At 44.9% G+C, this 17,525-nt stretch overlaps 1 long non-coding RNA gene across 3 annotated transcripts in view; it reads right to left on the reverse strand.

The window, feature by feature from the left end:
* Window positions 1-7,713: 7,713 nt before the first annotated feature.
* Window positions 7,714-17,525, reverse strand: part of LOC119234374 (uncharacterized) — a 29,677-nt gene continuing 19,865 nt past the window's right edge. The window contains exons 3-4 of one of the 3 annotated variants that reach the window (XR_008550078.1): window positions 13,231-13,407; window positions 7,714-8,625 (exon numbers count right to left, since the gene is read on the reverse strand). This is a non-coding gene — a long non-coding RNA (uncharacterized LOC119234374). Of the gene's footprint in view, window positions 8,626-9,738; window positions 9,756-13,068; window positions 13,408-17,525 lie in introns of those variants that run through there. The other 2 variants (XR_008550079.1, XR_008550077.1) reach the window with 2 other exon arrangements.

Consider the following 17,525-nt stretch of genomic DNA (forward strand, 5'->3'; position numbering starts at 1 on the left):
TGTGGAAAGAGGGAAAAATATAGTAAGCACAATGAAATAAGTACATTTCAGAAAGTTCAGTCTAGAATGGAATTATTTTAAATTCATCCCATTTTCTTTTAGACTTCTAGTGTGAAATTGGAAAGATATCCTTAGAAGGTAACAAGGGTTAAAATACGTGTGTGTGTGTGTGTGTGTGTGTGTGTATGTTTCTTTATTAAACTCTAGCAACAGGGTCTCCCCGGTGGGGCAGCAGGTTGAGCACAGTGCTGTGAAGCTGTCCGCAGCCTCTGCAGTGCCAGTTCGATTCCCTGCTGGCCAGGGGGATTCCCACATGGCACAGCAGACCTCTCCTGCCTCACCCGCTGCTCCCTTCAGCAGTGTCTTCGGTCTGTCTGCCTGTTCTGCTCCCTGCTCTGTCTCTGGTGAATTCTCTCACCCTCCCGCGCCTCTGACCTGTACCCCAGCTCTTGTATAAAAAATAAATAAATCTTTAAACTCTAGCAACAATACTCACCTGGGAAATAATACATTGGTCTCCTCAAAATGGAAACAGCGAGGGCACATAGTAAGCAGTCAATAATAAGTACTCGCTGATTGATTGAAAATAAATCACAAAGTAAAAGTAGGAATGAGGAGTCCATGCTGCTGTGGTCCTTCCTCTCTCCCCAGTTTAATGAGATGTTTGTTCTGCTGGTGACAGCTTCTCCCGAGGGGCTGTTAGTGCAAAAAGTGCTTGCTGAGGCTGGGCATGCGCTAATCAGTGTTAGAGAAGAGTCTGTATCTCTGTGGTGGTGGCTACAGAAACAAGATGGCAGGCATGAACATATCACTGTTTTTATTGATAATGGGTTGTGATTTCATACATCAGTCCTAAAGAAGGAATTCTTTGATTGGCATTTCAGTAAGAGGAAGAGAACCGAGTACACCTAGCACGCTTGAGGCAAGTACTGTGTTTGACAAGCCAAGAAAGAGGCTCTTGCTTGTTAGGAACTTCATACCAGTCAGTCTGCAAGCTGGAGCTGGGGAGACTTGTGCTGAACGTGGCTTGGGCACAATCATCCTAGTGCCAATGACAGCAGCTACTGTAATGGACCTTTGTTGTTTTGCTTCCAAGAGTCCATTTCTCCTTCTTCTGATGAAAGTGAGCCCCCAGATCACTTTGGAGGGGTGATGTTTCTCTTCCCATCTCCAGGACAGTCATGGATCACTTAATGATGTTCAACTGAATAACAGACCACATATACAACAGTGGTCCCAATAGGCTACACTGTAGAGCCGAGGTGTGCAGGAGGCTATGCCATCTGGGTTTGATGATGTTTGCATAACAACAAAGTCACCTAATGACAAATTGCTCATAATGCATTCCCATCGAGTGATGTAGGATATACTAAAGTGAAGGCTTAGTAGCCACAATAGGGCATAACAGTCTCCAAAATGTAATGTCTCATTTAAAAAGTTATTTCTCTCTCATATAACAATCAAGAGCCAGTAAACAAACTCTGCTCCACACAGTCATCGAGGGACCATGGATATTGGGGCAAGTCTGCCAACTTCAACACGTGGTTTCCAAGGTTGTCCCAGGCTTTGCCTATTTACCCAGCAGCAAGGAAAGAGAGGGCTGTCACCCCGTAAGTGTGAATCACTTCAGCTCAATTCCACTGGTGTGACCTTTGTCACATGAACCACACTTGGTTGCAGGAGAGGTTGGGACTTGTAATTTCTAGCCAGACTCAGTTCCTGTCATAGTCTTATCAAAAGGTGAGCACATAAGCAAGTTTAAGTATCACCCAGATTGAACAGACTAACAAAAAGACTGAAAACAGATGCAGTCGTTTCATCCCAGTGGCAGCATTCTGAAAAGATCCGCCATTAATTTCTGACTCCTGCCCTAATTCCAGTGTGTTTTTCACCTTTCCCTGTGACATTGCTGTAAGTGCTGTCACTGCTTAAACTAACCAGAGCTGGTGTCCATTGATTGCAAGAAAGATGCAGCTGATACAGCCACCTAGTAACCACCTACCATTTTTCCCAACAACAAAGATGTTATGCACCCATTGTGTGCCAACCAATGTTCTAGGCTCTAGGTATGTAGTGAATAAAACAGACTACAGCCCTGTCCACACTGAGCTCACCGTCGTAGCCACCTCTTCTCATTTCCTGTCAGCAAAACTGGGTTTTGGGGCTCTGCCCTTTCAGTCTCTTTGCTGCATGTCTGAGACTCCAGGTGGGACCCAGCAACTTTGCATCAGGGCCAGTGAGCATGAGATTACTGATGCCACTGGCACTTCTCTAGACAGTCTCTCCCTTTTATGTTGCCTTGTTTTTATATTTGCAATATGTAAATTAATTGCCAGTGCATCTTGCAAATAGGTTATGCCCAGGCAGCGATTTGACTATTACACTGCAGTTCAACAACTCTACCAGCTCTAGGCAACATTTTGGTGACAAGTTGGAATTTACATACTAGCAAGCATCTGAGCGCTGCTTTCTGGTGAACCCAAACAAGACTTCCCTCTCCCCCAGGTGATGATTACATGCATTCAATACCAACAAGCCCATTCAAAAACAGATGCCTTCATTAAGATCTCCCCTTTACCTTATTGTCATGCAAATAGCCCGAATCAAGGCTTCTAAAAAGTGCTGGAGAGGTGACTGGAGAGCATCTTCAATAGCTCACAAGTCACCGTTCAGGGCAGCCCTTGATTAATTGGGAGTTCTAGCAAAATATTATAGGCTTCAGCCAATGGGAACTTGCTGACACCGAATTATCTTTGAATACCCTCCAGTAATGCGAGAAACTCCCTCTTGCTACTTCTGTCAATTCATTGTGGGGCGCCCCCCCTTTTCCTTGAGGAGCGGAGGTGGAATGAAGAAGAGGTGGGGCTTGGAGGGAGTTGCCAGCTGCAAATATTCACGCTAATTAGCAGACAGCAGTGGCGGTGTCCTCGCAGAGCTTGGCCCTCTGCATTTAACAGCAGCAGCACACCAGCTCTCCGCCCTGAGGACTTGTGGCGGAAAGAGGGCATGAATTGTTCCGTGAGCCTGAGGTTCTGAACCCACGATTTCTCTCCTGAAGGGGAATGCCACCAGCCTCCGGTACCAGGTTCCAAGCCTATCAGAGCTCACTGTCCCTCTCACCCAGCTCCTTCCCAGGCAGGCGTGTGGGTGTGAAAAGCCTTATTACCATGTAATTTTGTCGGGAGCAGACTTCCAAGTACCTGCTTTACTTTATATTCACATGCACACAAAACAGATCAAAATGCATTTTATTTCTTCACAATAGCCAATTTGGCTCTAATTATTATAAAATACTGAATTTTAAGACCTAGCGCCCAAGTGCCTCTCCACGTCACTCCTTCCATAGGTGAATATCTTCTTAGTTATTGCCTTCCCCGTAATGAACTTTGAGATAAACAACAGAAAAAAGTAATTTGTTTTTTGACAATGCTGAACCTTTGAATAGAGAAAATCACACAGTCGAACACAGAGCGCAGTCCTGTGTGGTAAGTGGTATCCATGGCAACCAATAGATTTTATGCTAAGTCTGGCCTTTAAAAACATTTCACGTTTAGCACTGAGAAAAAGATGGCCTTGATTTAAAAATGATACAACAAGCACCTCGCATGGGCATGCTTTCTGCTCTGGGCTGCAAACACAATTAAGAGGCAACATCTCAGCCCCAATCGCCTCCACAGTATCCATGTCATCCTTGAGGAACATCGAGACCAGCTGGAAAAATAAGAAAGAGGTTGCTGCTAGGGCTGAGGTAGTTTGTTTTTCCCGTGTTCTCCTTGTATTTAACACCAGGAGTAAAAAAATAGGGAGTAAAAATAGCACGTTGGCCTCTTATCTTAGTCCGTTATCCTGGTGACAGTGAAAATATCCCAGCCTGGTGTGCGGGGAGAGCTCCAGCCACACCAGCTTATGATGACTTGAAATAAGGGACAGACCAGCATGCCACGGTAGCGCTGGCTCACATTTAGAAAGTTGGGGACCAAAAATGGGATGCACTTGTGGCAAAGAGAGGAAGTGGCCTTAATGATATACTTGAGAAAGGGGAAACCTCCTTCTTTAAAAAGTAAAAAGGAGAGTTTTGATCTGTGATGCATAAAAGGAGTTTGGGGGAACGCAATTAACATCTTTGGGAGGAGTTTGTTTGGCGGAGCTGCTTGAAAGCGTTTTTTTTCTGAAGTTCCTTTCTAGGAGGGTATTTCTATTTCCTTTGCGGCCTAAGTTGCTTTTTATTCCTCAAAATGGGGCTGTGGGGCCATTCTGAAAGCTAGAGAAACCCTTGATGCATTTCCTCTGGAGGGTTTTCTGCTGGAGTGCCTTGGCTGTTACCTGTATCAGGGTGGAATTGTGTGTCCGCCTTCCCCAAACTCGTCCTAACCCCCAGAACCTCAGAATGGGACTTCATCGGGTGAGGGGGACTTTAAAGAATGATTACGTTAAAACAAGGCAACTAGAGCGAGCACTTATCCACTTTCTCATAAGAAGAGAAAATTCTCACCAGGGATGTGAGTGCTTAGAAGGACCTGGGAGCACACAGCAAGGAGGCGGCCTCTGCAAACCGGAGAAAGGCCTCGGCAGAAGCCAATCTGCCAGCACCTCAACCTGGACTTGTCGCTTCCAGAACTGTGGGAAAACCCCTTTCTAATGCGGAAGCCCCGTCTGTGGTGGTGCTAGAGAGTTGGCACAGCTGGGGCGGAGGAAGGCAGGCTTTGCCAGCCAGCAGCTTGTCGGAAGGAGGGTCCATCAGTACATGCAGAAGGAGCTCAAGGGTGAAGAAAACGTCAGCTGCTCTACCTTCCCCAAGGTGGGTTTTGTTTTTATTTGGAGAAGGGACAAGAAGGGCTTTTTATAAACGCCCACCTTGCCTCTGACTCACCCATCCATGTTTGTCAGTGACAAGACAGTCCTGTCAGGCCTAACCCTGCCTTCGGTGAATGGAAGGGAATTCCAAAGTCACCAATATTTTGTAAAGACAAAAGCTTACATTTCCTGCATGCTGCCAAATACCTGAAATGTGAGGTAGACCTAGGTGGGTGGTGATGCCAGGAAGGAATGTGGGGGGACACATTGTTCTTTACATTCATAAACTTTGCTTGATGCCCAAGCCTCAGCCCCAGGCCCACACATCCACCACCTGTCCAAAGGCAGGAGCCATTCATCTTTCTGAGATAATTTTCTTCTTTCCGTCCACAGAGAGCTCTGGGCTATCTTTGGTCAGGGAGAGAATGTTGGCTCTTTCACACGCTGAAACATAAATCATGTTCCCTAGGCCTTGTTAACTTTTACTTATAAACTGTTTTAATGTAGAACTGTCAGGACCCCGTGAAAATAATGGGTGGTGACAGGTTTAGGATTAAAATCTTCTCAGGTAGTTAGGATGGTGAGTTCGGTTATAAATTGCTTTTAAAGAGCTGAGGCATGGGCTGTGAGCTTCATATGCTTACTCCAAATGGACACCAATGAGGCAGCTGGGACAAGTATATGCTAGTAATTCATCTTAATTATTTGTCAGCAAAGCCATCGTAAAAAGAGATGTCTTTCATTTGATTAAAATGACCCTTGGTAATCTCTGAAGGGTCTTATCTGCAAAGCACCATTGAGAAGGAGAAGTTGAGTCTTCTGGGGCTTGGGATTTTATGTCTCAAGGAAGGAGGTCTGAATCAGAAAACTATACCAACTGATGTAAAGATAGAACTCAGGTGTGCAATTACAGATGCGTCCATAATTCTCTCAGATGGCCTCATTTGCTTCAGTGCCAGGGCCTCAGTGGGCTCATAATTTCTCTCAAAACTTACCAGGGCTCACTGGACAGGGATGGAAGTTTACTTGCAGGGAGACAGGACTTTGAGGAAGGACCAGACCTGTCACTCTTCCCCACAGCGGAAGGATGGATGGTGTAACATCAAAGTTCAATGGATAGGACAGCAAACAGCAGTGCTCGCCGGCCAGAGGGAGGGGAATAATTTTCTCAGGTAGCTAAAAAGAGTGAATGAGAATCCAGGCAAGAGCCAGGTTGGGCACAGAGTGGAGAAAGGATCAGACCCACACACTTTTGAACTTGGGTGTTCCCATCCCTCCTGACACTAACCCACAGAGGTCAGATAATCAGAATCTTTTATTTGTTCATTCAGTCATTCCCTCATTTAATAGTTATTATATGTCTCCTGGGAACCAACACTATACCAAAGCCTGGAATATTTCTGTGAGCCAAAGCAACAAAAATCTGTCTCCTGTCTTCTAGGAGTATCAGTTATTCCACATCAAGCGGCATCCAGCAGATGGGACCAACGCTGCTGAAGAGGATGGTTCCTTGAGAAAAGAGCGGCCTGGAAAGCGTAGCTTCAGGCAGCTGGGAAAGTCCTTGCCAGGAAGTGAGCTAGAGGGGTTGGCTGCTGCAGAGTCACGCATCTTCTCTGGGTGGAGAAGCCTCTCAGCATCTCCGAGAAGCTCTATGATTCAATAACAATTCACTGAGATGTCTCTGACTCTTAAAACATGTAACTATAGCTACAGACAAACCCGCGCTACAGGGCTTGAGAGAACCATCTGCTAGACTATAATTTGCTTCTTAGGATTGAGAGGATTATAAATCATGCAATAACACATCTAGGAACATTCTTTCCTCCACATTTGCAGCTTTTAAAAAATCCTGTGGAAGCATGATCTGACCATTCTTTTCTTGGTGAATTCCTCACCTAGGATCTTTCCTGGATGATAGGAGTAATATGCAATTTTATTAATATGGGGTAAAATTTTACTAATATGTTTCACATTAAGCAAATATAATGTAATGTTTTTGAAAGAGTTTTCTGTGGGCATTTTAAACATTTTTTTTCTTTACAAAATGCATAAGGCTATGTCCACATCGTTCCAAAGAATCAGACACTCTAAGGCTCACCACTGAAGAATCTACAATGTGGGTAAAATTATGTAGGAAAGACAAGACTTCCAGCCCACCATCATTAGGAAACATAGGTAAGGTTATATTGCAGAGACTAAAATCCTCCATTTAGTAAATACCTGTCAAGTACTTGTATTGTATCCAGTCCAGTTCCCCTCCAGGAACTCCCAATTTAAAAGAAGAGAAACGTGTGGACTCAAAATTCCATGAAATAGGATATATTATAAAGGGATATATTTCAAATTACCTTGGATGCACAAAAGTGAAACCCCGGACTCTGCCTGGCCAGTGCTTCCCGGAGAAAACGATGTTTATAATTCCTTGAGGAATTCCTAGCTATTATAAGCAATATTTGTAGAATAACAGAGAGGAGAGAGCATGGAACAGTCTGGCAACGGCAAACACATCAGCAAGACTGGGCCCAGGGTTCATGTGAGAGAATGACAAAGATGAGCTGAAGTAATGATGAAGGCCAGATCTTCCATTCTACAGGGATTTGGACTTGATCTTAAAGAAAACAAGCAGTCTTTGGAGGAAGGTTACTCTCTTCTCCACCCACTCTTGCTCACTTCATCTTCTCTGAAATAATGGGATTCCAGGATGGTGCCCTCTGCGCTCGTGACACAGAGGGAAGGTCATGTATCTATCGGAGGGTCAGGCCTTGAACTGGGCTTCATGCAGCTAGCTCATTAGCTGTAGCTTTGACGTGGAAAAATGGTGGCGTGATCTAGGAAAGAAGGGACTTTATCGGGGAAAATGAGTCAAACAAAAACTTTGAAATCCAAAGTCTGCGAGGAATAAGCCTTAAAGATCTCAGGTTCCTGCCTCTGAGCCCCACAGACCCAAACTATATGTCTTGGCAAAGTACCTAAGCCATTTGCCAATTTCTAATATAAAACTTGCAAAACAAAAGCTAGAAGTGGGGATGGAGACATATATCCAATTAATACACTCTGGTTTTTAATTTCCCTGTGCCCCATTGGCACTTTAAGAAAAAGTCATGTAAAGAATAATGGCCAGGAAATATTTTCCTTTAGATCTTGCCCAAATGACTTTCAGATGCGATGAGATGACATTCTGCCTTATTTAACAAGCCTGGAAATGAGGAGCAAATGAGTCGATATGATTGGAGAATTTTGAAGCCTTTTCTTTAAATGACACTCATTTGTTTTATAGTCTGGATGGGATGAAATTTAGCAAATCAAACTTGTCTTTGAATCTGGAGAGGATTGGAGTCTGTTGACGGAACATTTCTACTTGGACTCTCATCGTTTTTTTAACTCAAGCCTCTGTCGATTATCTGAGTACTTCAAGTTTTCCTTTAACTGCTATTTGCTGACTGCCACCATGGAGATATTTGAGCCAACAAACACTTCCGTGGAGGAAGAAGGTGTTGGAGGACTGAAAAGAACCTTGTCAACTGTCCCTGTTCCATTCTGGGCTCTGACGGTGTCTTGATTTGTAGGATGGGACAAAGAACTTAACCTTTGTGTCTCCAAAAGCAAATGATGAATTCTGTCCCATTTACACTGCTCATTAACAGATGGGAGTTGCACATGATTAACTGCTCTGCTCCCTCATTTCTTTGACCTTAAGATGCCTGCCTCACTTGGGGTTGCTCTACAGAGATGTGCAGCGTGCAGACCTTCAGAGGAGGTGAGCAGCACATGCTGGATGAAGCTAATGATGATGAAGAAACTCACTTGACTTCTCAGCCAATGCCAAATTCCCTGCAGGATAACACATGGGAAGCCTAGTTAGTTGGAGTGCTGGAGAAAGCTGTCTAAAGTGGAAAAAGAAAGTGGAGCTTCACCAAAGCTGAGCATAACCTGCTCTACCATAGCAAAGCCACTGAAATAACTAAATTGGTTCAAAACCAAATGGCAGGTCAGATATTTGATGAATTACTAGAGATTAAATCAGCTAAGTGCTGTTGACACTTGGCCACTAAGCCCACTGGGGATTCTTTGACCTGGTGAAACCACTCATCATCAATACTTGGCAGGGAAGGAGAGAAGCAGGGAAGTATGGAGAGTCTGGTCCTGCCTTTTCCATTCACTTTATGGATCTGTTTGTTAGCTAGTTACCAAAGTCTTCCACAAAGCAGCACAGGATACTTCTTTATCCCCAGTGCCTGATAAAATAGACTATAGTCCTCTGTATTTGTATATATTTCTGAATCCATATGAAGTTACAGGAGGAAATTTAGGACTTTCTCTAAACCAGCGTTTTCTGCAATGTGTTCCATATTACACTCAACATACTAGTTCCCTAGATGCTCTTCAAATTACAATTCTTGCATCAATTGAGTTTGAGAAATGTTCTCAAAAAAAATAAATGTATACTTAATTAAAAAAAAAAAGTTATTTTCTGAGTATTGGGGATACACAATGATGGGCAATTCGTCTTAGAGACCATGGCATGAGGTCAGGGAAGAGAAAAGCAGAGTTGGATCATGTTAGGTCTTGTCAACCATGGTCAGGACTTTGACTTTTATTCTGAATAGAATAAACAGTCATTGGAAGGTGATAAGCAGCTTTTCTGTAGTACAGAGTGGAATACAAATTACCTGGGAACTTTTTTTTTTTTAAAGATTTATTTATTTATTTATACAAGCACTGGGTACAGTCAGAAGCGCGGGAGGGTGAGACAATTCACCAGAGCCAGAGCAGGGAGCAGAGCAGGCAGAAGGACCGAAGTACACTGCTGAGGGGAGCAGCGGGCGGCAGGGAAGGTCTGTGCGCCATGTGGGACCCTCACCCGGTGGCCGGGGATCGAACTGGCGCTGTAGAGGCTGTGGGCAGCTTTGCAACCCAGTGCTCAACTGCTGCGCCACCAGGGAGGCCCATTCTGGGAACTTCTAAGAAGAAAAAAATCTGTAAATCTTTGTTTAACCCACTTATCCCAATTTATTTGACTTCCAGTACCTAGTAACACATTGGGGAACATAATTTTGAACTTAAGAGAAGGATTCCTTTGTCCCATTTTGATGTATTTGCTCATTATGTTCCTTTACATTAAGATGTAGCTTTCAGCAAAGGGCTTTTACACAAAATTACTGCAGTTTTGAACAGTGACCCCGTCCACGCCTTCCCACTGTGTTCTGCTCACACAATGTTGTGTCCTGGTTACTGGAATACATTTATTTTTTCTACCCTATATTAGTTAGGGTGGGTTGACTGCTATAATTAATAGATTGAGAAATGCCATGGAAATGCTGCTTCAAATGCCATAAAAATATTTTTCTTGTTGATGTAATAACGATGCAGGGCAGGTGAGTAAGTCAGTAGGTATCCTTTCACCCAGTCATTCAGGAATTCAGTTTGATGGGAATTTTGCCATTTTCTTTTTCTAAAACTCACATTTAATCTATTTGTTTTTAGAGCAGCTTAAATCTTTAAGGGGTCAGCATTATGAAAATTCTGTGTGCAATGGCCTTGGCAGGAAAGTTACTTTGGAATCTGCCACAAGCCACACCAACATTCCCAATGACAAGAGCTACCTTTCCCCAGGTCACTCTGGTTTTCCTTGCCACCAGGAACCTCTGTGTTGTTCTTTGCTTTAGCACATCATTTACCCAGATAGAGTTCAACTTCATCTTCTCCTTAAACATCTTCAGTGTTAAGAGCTGTGCCTTCTTGAGGCCCTGGGCTAGCAAAAATGGCCTTGGACCACAGCTTTCTAGACATTCTTGTTGCTTCAGAAATCATATTCTTAATAGACCTTTTGAGAGGCACCAGAATCGCAGTGAGAGTGCCATTTTCAGTGCAAGCCATCCAAGAGTGCCCTGGAGTGCATGCTGACTCTGCCCAGGCAGTAAAGGAGAAGAACATAGAGAGTGTAGGCAGGCACATGTGTGTGCATGGAGGGGGGAAGAGCCAGGACTGGACCACACGCAACACTTGTGCACATTTAGAACTAGAAATAGTCATAGTTCCATCTAGACTTAGGGAAGTTAGGATATTTGGTCCCTGAATGGGCAGCCACGTCCCCATGACATCCTCCACTATGGAGGGGCTGCAGGAGGTCTGTGGACAGCTGTCTATTTCTGCTGCACACCGACGATACCACCGGCTCTTTGAGGGGAGGACCATAAGTTTTAATGCGGTCATCTTTGTTAGTTTCAAAAATACATCATGGCGCTGGTATACAGCAGACACTCAGCAACCGCTGGTTGAAACAGCAGTAGCGCATCTACAGCTTAACTGTCTCAACCAGGAGGACGTGAAAAGTTGCAGAGACCATCAGAAAACAGAACAAGGCAGCTGTCATGGTATTTCCATTCCAAGCAGATAAACATTTGCAGAGAAAATGGGAAAATTTGAAGTTTGCTTCCTCCCATGATTTATCTAAAGGAAGTCTTCAGCAAAGTTAAGGCGAATTTAAAGACAGGACTGAGGGTTTTCCAGGCTTCTCCGCAAGTGAGGAAAGTTCTGTCTACATGTCTTCATTGTGTTTTCAGCCTGGGATGCCCACAGCAGCCTGAACGCTGTCAGACATCTTCTGGGTCATAAATCACACGGCGGCATGGTGAGCACTAAATCAATAGAGTTTCTAATTTTTGAAAAAGTGGAAAGGTGCTTATGTAATCCTTGCTGGGGAGAGGGAAGGCCACTGGCAGCTTGCCTTGTTTATCCTGAATCAGATTCACGCTTGGAGGCCTCTCCACTGCCCATAAGCCCTTTTGCTCAGATGGTGCTGGGGAGAGAGCTGGGTTCTGCTGCCCTTGGACCTCTGAGAGCCCCACACTATCTTATTATGCTCAGCAGAGTTCACTGTGATGGGAACTGGGCACAGGCGCTTGCAGGCTTCACATCGTGCCCTACTCACATCTTCTCCTCTGTAGGAGTCAGAACAGGTGGACACAGGTACAGAATGAACAATTCTCATCTGGGAACCTTCCCTCCAGCATGAGATGCTTGCATTTCTGAGAAATAAAGCATTGAGTAGTTTCCAGAAGATTTCAATCCCTAGCCCTGACACCCCCACAATGTGATCTTAAAGCCAAGAACTTCTGAGCAGACAGCTTGTATTTTGGTGCACTAAGCTCCTCTGTCTTCCTTATTCATAATTTCCACCCGAAGTCAACTGACTGGTCTCAGTTTTCTTCATCAGAAAAGTTGGGTGAAAATGTGTTTTTCTTTTCAGCAGAACCAAGGTGGGGAGAGGCACTGCTAGTTTAATACTCCAGATACATGGTCCACTAAACCAGTCCAGCAAATTTCAACGGGCTAGATATCAAAACTGCCCTTCACGGACCAGGGAGAGTTAAGTGGGAGAGAGATAAAAAGATATAGCATAAATGATCAAAGCAATAAAAGTCACTGCTCAATTAGTCACTCAGAGAGGCAGGAGGTGAGGGGAATTGGTGGTTGAAGAAAAGTGTATATTTGCTCTGCAGGGAACGTATTCATTTTCCAGGGCACCCTAACCTGCTTGACTCAACTGCAGAATTCAGGCTGGTTGTTAATTTTATAGGCGGTCCACCTACTTCCCCTCCCGCTCTTCTATCACTTTAAAACATTAGCAGTGAAAGGAAGGATACCCATCATTCTAGGTAAATCACCCCCTCTGTTTTGATGACATCAGGGTAAACAGCTTTGCGCTACTCTCTCTATTGCTGGTAATTTGGATTTTTTTCATTTTCCCTAGCTACCATTATAGGACGCACTGAAAGCAAAACCCTTCAAGATCCATTTGGCAACTGCAAGAAACCTATATGAATATACATTTTTACAGGCTTAGCAGGCAGTAAGCAAGTCCTGATATTAGGTATTTCTGACAGCCGCTCCTGGCCCCAACCTGGAGGGTGTTCGAGGAAACCCAGAACTAGGGCAAAATTAACTGTGTCCCAGAAAATCTGGTCTGTCATCAAGAAAGAGCAATTTATGTTTGGAGGAACTGGTGTGTATGCTAATAGCCATTTTTGAATTTTTCCAATCTGGTCTAAATTAGCCCTAGTACTGCCAAGGTCTAGCTACCTAATGAGAACAATTATTTCTGGATTTCAATTCAATTGAATTAAAGAAGTATTTTATTTGTTTTTACTTATAATTTGTAATTTTTTCATTATAAAAGTAATATAGCCACATTATACCAAATATGAAAAATATATTGGAAATCAGACCACAAAATCAATCTCGATGCAACTGAAGATTAAGGAGCATCTACAACGTGTTGAAAAAACAACTACAGCAACAAAAGCAAAAGGCATGAGATGTGCAGGCTCATTGGGAAGGCCCTACATATGCATGTGACTGAAGTATTTTAATAATTAAAAGATATTTTGGTTAGCCTCTTGACACGCCATGTTAAATAGTGACTTTGTTTTTTACCTAGAAGGTGGCTGAGAAAGCTTCCACCTGTAGCAGAATTGTCAGCTCTGCTGCTCTCTTCTTATTTGCTGTGCTTGTGTTACTATTAGGGTGGACACATGCCCCAGGTTGCTTAGGGTTCTCAGTTCACACCAAATTCCAAGCAAAATTTTCTTAAGTGACAGCAAATTGGTGCATCTGTAAAGATAAAACAGAGACAACCGTGTTCATCTTCATTTCCCAGTCTTCTTTGCATGGCCTCAAGATGCAAGAGTCACCCAATGCTTATCGGACTTTGCAAAAGGGAGACTTGAGTCTTTAGAGTTGAGCCACTGCAATCTGGGCTAACATCATCATACTGGCTAAGGGGAGGATGCTGTGAAAGGTGAGGGCAGGGCACGAGTGTGGTGCAGCATCTGTCAGGATTCAGGAAAGAATGGATTTGGAAAGAACAGTTCTCCCCCTGCAAGGGAAGAAAGGCTGAGAGGACAGGAGCCAAGGCTGAGGCCATCCGTAGAATGATCCAGTCTCCCTGGCACGTGGGAAGTGAGAGGGCAGCATGCAGCTCAGGGGGTGGGAGTGGGCTGGGGGCTGCAGGAGAGACCACAGGGTCTGGCACAGTCACTGGCTTCCCCGTGCAAGCTGGACAGCCAGGGAGGGGTGGTCAAAGGAACGGCATACCCAGCCCATGTTGGTTTTCTCCTCCAGAAAGTTACAAATGGCTGGAAAATATCTGAGGTAAAGAACTAAAATGATCAAGGAAATGTGATTTTTGTAGGAGAAGCTAAAATGATTGGAACTCTTCAGCCTGTAAGCAGGAGGCTGAGTGAGATGTGATCAAAGGGTTTGTATTATGAAAGGGAGAGAGAGAGAGAGGAAGAGACAGACTGAATCACCAAAACCTGCAAAACTGTACAATACAAAGAAGCACTCCTGAAGCCTGGAAGGGGTGGTTTTAAGATAAAAATCTGAAGTACTACTTTTTTAGCAGGTTCACTATTGGCATAAGGTATGACATAAATGTAAATATATAGATATAGATATAGATATAGATAGATAGATAGATAGATAGATAGATAGATAGATAGATAGATAGATAGATAGATAGATAGATAGATAGCTATAGCTATAGCTAGAGATAGAGATATAGATAGCAGGAAACTGACTTTTGAGACTGGGCTTCCAGAGGTTGGGGCAGACATTAAACATAAGTAAACGAGGATTGGACATGCTCAAAGGTTGAGTGGAAAAGAATATGGTTTTGAGACAGAAACACCGGGTTTTAAACTCTCTTACCAGCTGTGTTCCTTCATTCATTCAACAAGTGCTTTTTGAACACCTACTGTGTGCCAGCACTGAGTTACACAAGCAATTCTTATAGCAAATGTACATAGTTCCTGTCCTCATCGAGTTTGCAGTCTAAGGGAGAAGGTAGAGAGCAGATAAATGATTACAGAGGCAATGTTATTTAAATAACAACTTGGATTGGTGCCTCCGAAGGCAGAGCATTTGGAGGGACTAGACCGATGACGAGTGGGGGGCACTCCAGCTGGAAGTTAGGAGATCAATAAGAATTGACAAGTGAAGAGGGAGGAGAGTTTCAGGCAGAAGAATACAGACATGAAGGCCCGGAAGCCAGGAAGTTCCTTGCCCCACTGAGCATTAGTTTCCCCATCTGGAGGACAGGTGGCCCTCGCCAGGATTCAGGAAAGAATATTTTGAAAGAACAGTTCTCCCCCTGCAAGGGAAGAAAGGCTGAGAGGACAGGAACCAAGGCTGAGGCCATCCGTAGAACGATCCAGTCTCCCTGGCAGTTGGGAGGTGACAGGTCAGCACGCAGCTCAGGGGTGGGACCACACACAGGTAGGTGACCACACACAGCCCTGCAGTGAGGACTGGCCGCCACCAGCTCAGAGCTGCCCCTTTGCAGAAGTTGTTCTCCGATATCCACGTGACCCAGAAACACTTGGAAGGCCATGGAAACTCCATCCTGCCTTACTCGTGCAGGGGGAAGGGGAAGTGCAGCCCCCAGGCAAGGACTGTCCGATGCAGGTTACAGACGTGGTTCTTCGCTCATATTCATGCTCCAGAGCACGTGAGGATCTGGCTGAGTCTGGACTTCTGCCGAGGCCATGTCCTTGCTTGACTGCCTTGCCCCTCAACCTGCGGTCCTCGCATCTTTGGGTCTTTCTGCTAAGACTGGCCCCTCTGTGATGCTTTACACGAGACTCTCTTTCTCAGGTTCTGCAAGGGGCAGACCACCCAGGATGGCGACCTGAACTGTAATAATGGATACAAAGGACTGGAATCACATCATGACAGTGGTGAAATGGAGATGCAGTAAGCTGAGAGCTCAAAACGCTGGCCGAGGAGCACGCCCCCTCCTCCAGATACCAAGGACCTCATTTTGTGCAAGGAAGTTAACCATCCTATTTACAAATACTGCCTGACCCTTCAACTCCTTTGGGGTGGGGAGCACTGACCCAGCCCAGTCCAAAGTCCAGGATAACTTACAGACTGGGAGAGCCCCACGTGGGTTGCTGCAGCCGACTGATGTGCCCAGTGGGCTGAACCCATGATTATGGAATCCATGGAGAGAAGAAACAAAAACAAGACACCTCTAGGTGGACCCTGCAGCTCGAACCCATGCTGTTCAAGGGTCCACTGTACATTCACCTCCAGGATCTACATTAGCTCTCAGAACAAGCCCTTCAGTAGGAGAAGGTATCATCGCACGCCTCACAGTCCAGCTGAGGAAACCGAAGCTGGAGAGGGAGAGGTCAAGAGACTTGCAGGCGGGACTCAGACTGCGACCCTCCCCGAGGTGGCTCATCTGGCCCAGATGCTCACCCACTGTTGACTGGCGCCCCAGGAAAGACCTAGCACCCAAAGAAAGGGGAGACCTGCCTGACTTGATGGGACATTTTCATGCTCTTGTGGATTTGCTTTCATCAACTTTGCTAATTTGACCTCCAGGGCAAGCGTGTTAATCCTGGGGATGTGCACACCGTGTTTCAGAACCAGCATCTATGTTTTCCCTTTTCAAACTAAATGGTATATGCCAGCTGCCTCGTTCCTTGGAGATTTTCCTCCCTTTAAGAGCAGAAAGCAGAACATCTTTTAGGATTCAGCTGGTGCGAACAAATCAAAAGGGGAAGTAAATGAAGTGGTTTGGGATGATTTCAGTCACGGCCTTAGGAGGCCTCAAAGAGTCCCTTGTCTCAGGCAAGCTGGCTGAGAGGGGCAGAAAGAATCCCGAGAACTGCTGCCCCATCCTGTTCTTCCCCTGCCCCCGGAGGGCAGAGCGACCTTGTGAGCCGCCTGTCTGGTCCTGATGTTCTGTAGACACGAAGAAGGACGCTTGGCATCTGTGTGATAGCCTCTGGATTTTTCTTTTCCTGCCTCCAAGCGCACAAAGACAGGACTTTCATTTCCTGAGAGTTAATTTCCTTCAGCAGCTTATTCTCCATCTGAAGTCACAATCCTCTTTGGGGAAGCAATTGGTTATTGTATAAAGGATTTTGAAGTTACATACTAAGGATTATGACTCTATTTGGTGAGTAAGAAGCAGTGTCAGGAGAACTCTTAAGCACCAGATACCCAGTTCTGATGAAAACGTTCCTCCTGGAGATGAAGAAGAGAAGGAACAGTAAAGTCTATGAAGTTGTTATTGGTGGAGGATCGTTGACAACTTTGCCCAAATGTGGCCTAGCATTGTGGCAATTGGGCCTTGCTGTGTATTTCTGCCTTGGGTTCTGGGGCATGCTAGTTATCATTGAGGTTTATGATTTTATGAAACGCTTTGTTCCTATTATTTTTTATCACATCACTCCTGCCATAAACCTAATCCCCACTCTGCCTACCTCAGAGGCTGGAGTAAAGAATAAATGAAAAAGGGAGCGTTGCCAGAAGACAGTCCTCATGCCTAAGGGGTTCCTCTCCTCAGGCGCAGTGACATTCTCCTCCCCAAGAAACAGAGAGCCCCACTCCCCCCGAATTGCTCACACGTTCCCCGGCCGCTGCCTTGACATGGTTCTACATGAACACTGTTTTATTTAAACACATATGCAAACCAGGCCAAAATAACTCATGAAATATTAACTTACAACATTTAACCCAGGATACAAAGGGGTGGGAAAATTGCAAATTCCATAATGTTGATCATTCAGTTTCTTTCACCACTGTTTAATTTTTTATGTGAACTGGGGCTCACTGGCCTAAAATTCAGAAAGTTAACTCTGGCGAGGCAGGACTGACAGAGGCTGTGCCTGCGCCCTCCCAGAGCTGTGCCTGGCGATTCTCAGGAGGGACGGATG

This window comes from Talpa occidentalis, unplaced genomic scaffold (genome assembly GCF_014898055.3).
Source record: "Talpa occidentalis isolate TD23 unplaced genomic scaffold, MPIMG_talOcc4v2.1 talOcc4.8, whole genome shotgun sequence".
In the NCBI taxonomy this organism is placed as follows: domain Eukaryota; kingdom Metazoa; phylum Chordata; class Mammalia; order Eulipotyphla; family Talpidae; genus Talpa; species Talpa occidentalis.